Source organism: Mus caroli, unplaced genomic scaffold (genome assembly GCF_900094665.2).
Source record: "Mus caroli unplaced genomic scaffold, CAROLI_EIJ_v1.1 scaffold_11704_1, whole genome shotgun sequence".
Classification (NCBI taxonomy): Eukaryota; Metazoa; Chordata; class Mammalia; order Rodentia; family Muridae; genus Mus; species Mus caroli.
Window position 1 is genome coordinate 11991 of NW_018389656.1, and position 9867 is coordinate 21857.

General features: G+C 46.5%; 1 pseudogene; it reads left to right on the plus strand.

The window, feature by feature from the left end:
* Positions 1-655: 655 nt before the first annotated feature.
* On the plus strand, positions 656-5847 carry LOC110288223 (annotated as a pseudogene).
* Positions 5848-9867: the final 4020 nt, after the last annotated feature.

A 9867-nucleotide genomic window follows, 5' to 3' on the forward strand; every position in this document is an offset into this window, starting at 1 on the left:
CAAGGACACCCAGCAGAGAAGAGCTATAGCCCAACTCCTCCCAACTTCTCCTAACTCCTCCCAATTACTCAGCTAGCTGTCAAAAGCCCCCTACTGTTCCTGCTTGGGGTCGAACTCCTCTGCCCTGTGCATTGGAAGGTGTTCATCCTCAGCTAGCTGATAATAAAGCGTCTTACAGTTTGCATCAGGTGTGGTCTTCTCTCGAGTCATTGGGGTGCCGGCTAGCTCATCCCAGGACTTGAGCTGAGGCCCTGCTTTGGGGGTCTTACATGTGGGGGCTCATCCACCAGGATTTGCGACCTACCCCAATTCTCAGAGACCCTGCGAGGAGGTAAGATCCTGTCTTTGTCTATCTCTTTGTCTGTCGGCTGTGTTTGAATTCGGTATTCTTGGTTTGCAGTCGTCCACGCTTGTGAGAGCAAAGAATTCCCTGTCAGGGATGGAGGGGAGGGTTACTGACAGACGTGTCAGAGGTGACTGGCTGCCACCCTGGGAGACGTCCCAGGAGGTCTGAGGGAGCTCCAGGGACGCCTGAAAATCTCCCATCTGGGTGCCAAGTGAGAGTGTGCTCACTCTGTCTGATGGGGTCCTGGTCTCGATTTTCGTAATCTTTTGTGTGTATATATTGTTTATATCCCTGTATGTGACTATGACGATGAGATAGACTATTAGCACTCCCCTTGGACTGACTCTCGAGCATTGGAATGAAATTAAGACTAGGGCTCACATTCTGTCTGTAGATGTCAGAAAGAGATTTTGGAGAGCTTTCTGCTCTTCAGAATGGCCAGCTTTTAAGGTTGGTTGGCCACCAGAGGGCACTCTTGATTTGATTGTGATTTCTGCTGTTAAAGATGTTATGCAGAAGACACCAGGGTCTCAACCAGATCAAGTGTCCTACATTCTCATCTGGGGAAATCTCATCCTGAGCGCAGGACCTCCCATCCTGGTTGAAGCCTTGGGTTCAGAAGAACAAGCTGGGCTCCCGAGTCCTAGCTCTCCGTGACTCAGTGAAAAAAAAAACTAAGATAAAAACTGTGGGGGCTTTGGCTCCTCCCAAGAGCTATCCAGAGATAGAAAAACCTCCAGAATGGCGTAACACCCCACCCCTATATCACCAACCGGTCCCCTCCCAGATCCCTCAACAGGATGCCACTGGAGAAGCAGCAGAGGGACCAGCTGCTGGGACCCGAAGCCGGCGAGCTTGGAGTCCAGAGGGATCAGACTCAACAGCACTGCCTTTATGTACTTATGGCCCCTCCTCCAGCAGACCCTGGACAACTGCAGCCCCTTCAGTACTGGCCTTTTTCCTCCTCTGATCTCTATAATTGGTAGGCAAATCATGCCCCCTTCTCTGAAAACCCCTCTAGCCTTACTAATCTAATGGAATCTCTCATATTCTCTCATCAGCCCACTTGGGATGACTGGCAAAAGCTTTTACAGGTTCTTTTCACCACAGAGGAGGAGAGGATTCTGATGGAGGCAAGAAAGAAAGGGGACCAATTGACTACCAACAGAACTTCCAAATGAAATAGATGCAGACTTCCCTCTGACATGTCCTGACTGGGACCCTAACAGGCCTGAAGGTAGGGAGTGGTTGACAATTTTCCACAGGGCTCTGGTAGCAGGACTGAGAGGAACTGGCAGGTGCCCCACCAATTTGGCCAAGGTAACAAAGATCCTACAAGAGGAAAAGGAGCCCCCAGCAGTGTTTTTAGAGCGCCTCTTAGAAGCATACAAGTGATATACTCCCTTTGACCCTATGTCAGAGGGCCATGGCTTTCATTGAGCAGTCTGCTTCTGACATTAGGAGAAGGTTACAGTGTCTAGAGAGTCTGCAAACATTATCTTTGCAAGATCTGGTTAAGGAGGCAGAGAAAGTGTACCATAAGAGAGAGACTGAAGAAGAAAAAGGAGAAGGAGAAAAGAGAGAGGCTGAGGAAAGAGAAAGTAGACGAGATAGAAGGCTGGAAAGAAATTTAACTAGGGTTTTGGCTGCATTTGCAGGTGATAAGGAAGTTTATAGAAAAGGTGGAGGAAGTAGGAAGACAGGGTACCTGGGCAGCACAGGGCCGAGAAGACCTCAGAGCTCTGGAGGACCTTCACAACCACCTCTAGATAAGGACCAATGTGCATACTGTAAAGAAAAGGGACTTTGGGCAAGAGACTTCCCCAAGAAAAAGACAGACATCAGACCACCCAAGGTCCTTACCCTAGAGGATGATGGCTAGGAGAAACGGGGCTCGGACCCCCTCCCCGAGTCTAGGGTAACCCTAACTGTGGAGGGGACCCCCGCAGATTTCCTTGTTGATACCAGAGCAGAGTTTTCAGTCCTGAAAGAGCCACTGGGGAAATTGAGGAACAAGAAAACTGTAGTAATCTGGGCTACTGGTCAGAAACCATACTCTTGGACCACTGATAGGAAAGTTAATTTAGGAAGAAGCCAAGTAACTCATTCCTTCTTTGTCATTCCTGAATGTCCCACCCCATTGTTGGGGAGAGACTTACTATCAAAATTAAAAGCCCAAATAAGCTTCTCTTTGGAAGGAACTTCAATCTCTTGGCAAGCCCCTATCTCTATAATTTTAGCTTTAAAATTAGAAGAATATAGATTACATGAGCCTCAAGTCCCATAGAGAAAAGTACTAGAAGGGACCTGGTTAGAGAGATATCCTCAAGCCTGGGCAGAGACTGGGGGTATGAGAGAGACAAAGAGGGTGTCCCCCATCGTTGTGACACTGAAAACTGGTGCGACTCCTGTGGGACACAACAATACCCCATGAGCAAAGAGACCCAAGAGGGCATCAGATCTAACATTCAAAGGCTCTTAGAACTAGGTGTTTTGGTCCCTTGTCAGTCTCCCTGGAATACTCCATTGCTACCAGTTAAAAAGCCAGGCACTAATGATTTTCAGCCAGTACAAGACTTAAGAGAAGTAAACAAAAGAGTACAAGATATTCATCCTACTGTCCCTAACCCCTACAATATACTCAGTTCTCTGTCCCCTGACAGACAATGGTATACGGTACTAGACTTGAAGGATGCATTCTTCTGCCTAAAACTACATCCCATGAGTCAGGTAATCTTTGCTTTTGAGTGGAGAGACCCAGATTTGGAACAGGCTGGACAACTAACTTGGACACGTTTGCCTCAAGGATTCAAGACCTCTCCTACTGTCTTTGATGAGGCCCTCCACTGGGACTTGGTGCCGTTCAGGTCAGAAAACCCCCAAATTTCTCTCCTTCAGTCTGTTGATGACCTGCTTCTTGATGCTACCACTGAGCAAGAGTGCAGACTGGGAACTGAGAAATTTCTGGTGGAATTAAGCGAGTTGGGATACAAGGCATCTGCTAAGAAAACCCAGATTTGCCAGACAGAAGTAACCTATTTGGGTTATACTCTCAGGGGAGGGAAACGGTGGTTGACAGAAGCTGGGAAAAAGACTGTGACTCAAATCCCCATCCCAACAACCTCAAAGCAGGTGAGGGAATTTCTGGGCATGGCTGGGTTTGTAGGCTCTGGATCCCAGGCTTTGCCACCTTGGAAGCCCCACTCTATCCCCTTACTAAAGAGACTGGGACTTTCTTATGGACCCCCATACACCAGGAGACCTTTGAAAAGATTAAAAAGGATTTGCTTAGTGCACCAGCCCTAGCCCTGCCGAACCTGACTAAACCTTTCACTCTCTATGTAGACGAAAGTGCAGGAATAGCTAGAGGGTTCCTGATCCAAGCTCTGGGGCCATGGAAATGACCTGTGGCCTACTTGTCAAAAAAAATTAGACCCAGTGGCCAGTGGATGGCCATCTTGCTTAAAAGCTATCGCTGCTGTGGCACTACTTCTCAAAGATGCTGACAAACTGACTCTAGGTCAATGAACGATAGTAGTAGCCCCCCATTCCTTAGAAAGCATCTTTAGACAACCACCTGATCACTGGATGACTAATGCTCGCATGACCCATTATCAGAGCCTTACTGACTGAGAGAGTGCAGTTTGCACGCCCTGTTATCCTAAATCCTGCCACCTTGCTGCCGGAAGCCAGTGACTCCCTACCAGTGCACCAGTGTATGGACATCCTGGCAGAAGAAACCAGAACTAGGAAAGACCTCACTGACCAGCCATGGCCAGGCTGCCCCAACTGGTACATGGATGGTAGCAGCTTTTTGGTTGAAGGTAAGTGAAAAGTGGGGGCAGCAGTGGTCAATGGAAAACAAACTATCTGGGCCAGCAGCTTGCCTGAAGGGACGACAGCCCAGAGAGCAGAGCTAATCGCACTCACCCAAGCCTTGCGGCTGGCAGAAGGGAAGAACATCAATATCTACACAGACAGTAGGTATGCTTTTGCCACCACTCACATACATGGGGCAATCTATAGGCAAAGGGGGTTACTCACATCAATTGGGAAAGGTATTAAAAATAAAGAAGAAATCTTGAGCCTATTAGAAGCCATACACTTGCCAAAACAAACAAACAAACAAAAAACAAAAAAACTGGCCATTATACATTGCCCCAGTCACCAGAAAGGCCATGATGACATAGCGAAGGAAAATCAGATGGCTGACCTGGCTGCCAAACAGGAGGCCCAAGGAGCTATGATCCTCTTAGCTAGAGAGAAAAATAAAGAACTTATGGACCATTATGAACTCAAAGAAACAGGCTTTGACTACACTCCAGAAGATCAGGAACTAATAGGCAAAATACTTAAGATATGTGGGTATACTCCCCAGGGAGTGGCTAAGACCCAAGATGGTCTCTCGGTCCTGCCCACTAAAGAAGGACAACAATATGTAGCCAATCTACACTGGCTCACGCACTTGGGAACTAAGAAGCTCAAAGAAATTGTTAAGAGCTCAAACTACTATGTTATAAGATTGCCAGACGTTGCCCAGGAGATTGTTAATGCATGCCAAGCCTGTGCCCTCACCAATGCCAGGCACCACAAGAATGCCCCAGGAAGGCGGCTAAGAGGTGACTAGCCAAGGGCATACCGGGAAGTAGATTTTACTGAAGTTAAACTAGCCAAGTACGGTAATAATTATCTATTAGTTTTTATAGACACTTTTTCAGGGTGGGTTGAAGCCTTCCCCACTAAGAAGGAGACAGCCAATGTCGTAGCAAAGAAGATATTAGAGGAAATTTTTCTAAGATTTGGCATCCCTAAGGTACTTTTGTCAGACAATGGCCCCTCCTCTGTTGCCCAGTTAAGCCAAGGGTTAGCCTGACAATTGGAGATCGATTGGAAGTTACATTGTGCTTATAGACCCCAGAGTTCAGAACAGGTAGAGAAGATAAATAGAACATTAAAAGAAACCTTGACTAAATTGGCTTTAGAGACCTGCAGAAAAAATTGGACAGCTCTCCTTTTCTTCGCCTTATTCCGAGTACGGAACACCCCAGGGAAATTTAAACTTACACCCTTTGAACTCCTCCATGGGGGAACCGCCCCCCTTAACAGAAGCAGGGGTAATGTTTGACCCTGATGTTCCTTTTTCCCAACCCCTGTTAGCTCGCTTGAAGGCCCTAGAACTGGTCAGAAAAGACTCCTGGGAATTGCTGGAAAAAAATGTACGAACCAGGAACCTTATTGCAGCGCCACATAAATTTCAAATAGGGGATCCAGTCCTGGTCCAGCGCCACTGTTCAGGCTACCTTGAACCCAGATGGAAATGACCTTACCTGGTGCTTCTGACAAGCCCCACTGCTATCAAAGTTGATAGCATCCCAGCCTGGATCCACGAGTCTCACGCAAAAGCAGCCCCTCCCGCAGCCCAAGATGACTCCTGGAAGCTGGGGCAGACAGATCATCCTCTTAAGCTGCGCTTACGCGATGTGTGCCTCACTGACAGCTAAAAAACCCCATCAGCCTATGACTCTTACATGGCAGGTACAATCGCACACTGGAGACATTATTTGGTCTACTGCCAATGTTGCCCTACTAGGAACTTGGTGGCCACCTTTGTTTCCTGAAATTTGCACCCTGGTAGCAGGATTAGACTTTTGAAACATTCCTGCACTGACTCACGAGGAAATACCCTCAGAAAAAGTGTACTTCCAAAAGCGGTCGCTTCACCAAGGAGTCAATTCATAGCTGAGCACCCCGGGTGTAAAGATAGGCATACACAGGAAAAACTACGGAGGACTTCCTTTTATGTTTGCCCCCGAGACGGCAGATCTAGGTCAGAGGTACGTAGGTATGGAGGATTAGAACATTTTTGTGTGTGTGTGAGACCTCCAGAGATGCCCATGGGAAGCCCACGTCCTCATGGGATTTGATCGCTGTCTCTAGGAGAAATAAGGGCTTAGATTCCCTCAATATCATTTTTACAAATCCAGGGAAGCAGTATACTGACTGGCCTAAGGGATGCACCTGGGGCCTCAGATTTTACATGCAAGGACGAGACAATGGTTTCACTTTCCACATTCTTCTCAGAGTGAAGAGCCCTCCCATTCTTACTGGGCCGGGCATATTACAGGAGACACATCCCCGACAAATATCATCACCCCCTCCTCCCATGATCCCTAGGCCCCAACCCCAGAGGATGCTCATTTCTGGTAAAAGAACCAGCTCTGCCTGTTACCTGTGCCCGGCTCCCCCTTCTGTCTCCACCACTGCCTACTGGCCAGGTCCTGCTCAAACTCACTGGGCGCAGCACAGGAAGCTCCTCCCTCCCTCCTATCACTGGCGAGAGACTCTTTAGTCTCATTCGAGGGGCTTCTGAGGCTCTCAATGTTACAAATCCTAAAGCTGCGACCTCATGTTGGCTTTGTTTGGCAGCTGGGCCCCCTTACTATGGAGGAGCGACAGTAGATGGATCAATTACTGTGACTTCAGATGCAAGCCTCTGCCCCTGGGGGAAATCTAAAAATAGGCTCACCTTAGCCGAAATTTCAGGATTAGGGAAATGTATAGGGGTTGTACCTCCTTCTCATAGACACCTGTGCAGTCATACCTGGACTATTCCTCTTTCTGATAAAAAACAAGTACCTATGGCCGGGTAACCGTTATTGGTGGGCTTGTAGCTCCGGATTGACCCCATGTGTTGCCACGGCAGTCTTTGATCAGTCAAAAGATTTTTGTGTGTTAACGCAATTAGTCCCTAGGATTTACTACCACCCTGATAGACAAGTCCTGGATGCTTATGACTTCAAAAATACCAGGGAAAAGAGAGAAGCTATTTCTCTCACTCTCTCTATGGTTATGGGGATAGGGCTAGCAGCTGGGGTCGGTACAGGGACTGCTGCCCCAGTAACTGGACCCCAACAACTGAAACAAGCAAGGTCTAGAAGGTGTGCAGACAGCAATGACAGCATACATTAATGCTTTAGAAATGTCAATCAGTCATTTAGAAGAGTCTTTGACGTCACTCTCTGAAGTATACAGAGTATTACAGAATAAGAGAGGCTTAGATTTATTATTCCTCAAAGAGGGAGGACTTTGTGCAGCCCTTAAAGAAGAATGCTACTTCTATATAGATCATTAAGGGGAGATTAGGGACTCCATGGCCAAACTCAGAGAAAGACTAGAGAAACGAAAACGAGAACAAGAGACTAATGAAAGATGGTTCGAAGGATGGTTCACAAAATCCTCATGGAAGACTACCTTATTGTCTGCATTGACAGGACCATTATTAATCCTGCTCCTAATACTCACTGTAGGTCCATGCATAATTAATAAAACAATGGCTCTTATTAGAGAGAGGGCCAGCACCATACAGGTTCTTATGTTAAGTCAGCAATATCAAAAAGTAGAACAGGCTGACATGGACCGTGCTGGGCCAGAGGTTTAATTTTCCTAGTTCTAAGACTAGAAAGAACTATGTACTAGAAGGAGTAGGGGATATGAGACCACGACTAAAAGCATTTCTCCCTGAAAGGTAAGGCCCCTAAAACATTCCCCCAAGCTTGTTTTCCCTAATCTCTAAAAATACAGCTAGAAAGAAGCGCTTTGTTCTCTATAGCCAGCAAAAAGCATTTTTGTTTCTATACCTTACAACCAGAGATTCGATAATTGTAAAAAGACCTAGCCAGGTGCTTGCCTGGCTCCCTGTGCCAAGGACGCAGAGATAAAAATTCACAAAGAAGAGCGATAACTCACTCCCCACTCCTCATGCCTTGTAATTTTACCAAGGACACCCAGCAGAGAAGAGCTATAGCCCAACTCCTCCCAACTCCTCCCAACTCTCCTGCCAACTCCTCCGAACTCCTCCCAGTACCTCAGCTAGTTGTTAAAAGCCCCCTAATGTTCATGCTTGGGGTCGAACTCCCCTACCATGTGGTGCAGAAGGTGTTCATCCTCAGCTAGCTGATAATAAAGCCTCTTGAAGTTTGCATCAGGTGTGGTTTTCTCTCGAGTCATTAGAGTGCTGGCCAGCTCATCCCTGGACTTGAGCAGAGGCCCCTCTTCGGGGGTCTTACACTGTGACCACTCATGACTGAGGTTTCTTCATGCTGGCGATTGCTGTTCAGTTTGTGTTTGATTATTTTCATTGTTCTCGGTTGTCTCAGGGTTTTGTCACTGTGAAGAGATACCACGAGCAAGAGAACGCTTATAAAGGCAACCATTTAATTGGGACTTGCCTACAGTTTCAGAGGTTGAGTCCATCATCATCATGGTGGGAAGCATGGCATCATGCAGACAGACATGTTCATGGAGAAAGAGCTGAGAGCCCTACATCTTGATCCACGGCCAGCCAGAAGGGGGGTTTCTTCTGCACTGGCCAGGCCTTGAGCTTAGGACTTTAAAGTCCACCCCATAGTAACACACTTTCTCAAACAAGTCCACACCTCCTAACAGTGCCACTTTCCATGGACCAAGCATATTCAAACCACCACATTAAACTCACTGGCGCCCACAGGTTTGTTCAAACATTTGAGTCTGTAGGTGCAATACATAGCCATAGCATAATGCAAAACATCTTTAGTCTAACTTCAAGAGTCCCCATAGTCTATCATAGTTTAACAATGTTTAAAAGTCCAAAATTAAAAATCTCTTCTAGGATTTATTCAATCTCTTAACTGAAATCCCTTATAAAATCAAATTTAAAAAGCAGATCACATACTTTCAACATCAAAGTATATGCATCACTAATCCAAAATGTCATAGTGAGAAAATACAAGACTAAAAGTCATCTGGGCAAACTCAAACTCTTTATCTCCATGTGGGATGTCAAAGTGCTCTTCAGGCCTCTAAGTCTTTCATCTCTGTTGACTGCAACAAACTTCTTTCTCTTGGGCTGGTCCCACTCCCTATTAACAGCTTTCCTCAGCAGGTATTCTACAACTCTGGCATCTCTAACAACTTGGAGTCTCCAAGGCAACTTTAACTTTACAGCTTCTTGTTCCTATCTCTGGAATTCACACATGATCTTCTAGCCTGATCCAAGGGACTTAGGTAACGTTTTTAGCTATGCCCTTTATAGCACTCTAGGCTCAGGTAGACTAGACTCTGTGGCTGCTGCTGTTCTTGGTAGTCATACCATAGAACTGACCTCTCCAATATGCTGGGGAATTTTGCTACAATTAGGCTTCACTAAGAGCCTCTTATAGGCTATCTTCAGGGTGCTAAGCTTCAACTTCTTTACATGATTCCTTCTGTCCACAGCCATCAACTTCAGTTGAGCCTGCACCTTCACCAATGGCCTTTCCTGGCCTCTCACAGTGCTAAGCTTCAGGCAGTCTCCAGGAACCCTTCAGACCTTCAAAATAAGTACCACCTGGGTGATTTTTACATGTAACAATGTATAGCTGCTTGCACAATGTCTGTCTCAAAAACAAAACTTCTTTGTGTTCTAAGAAAATACTTCCCAGAAGATTTCACCCCAGTGATCCTGGTCTCTTCTTCAACATTGCTAAATACTTAGCCTCAGCTAA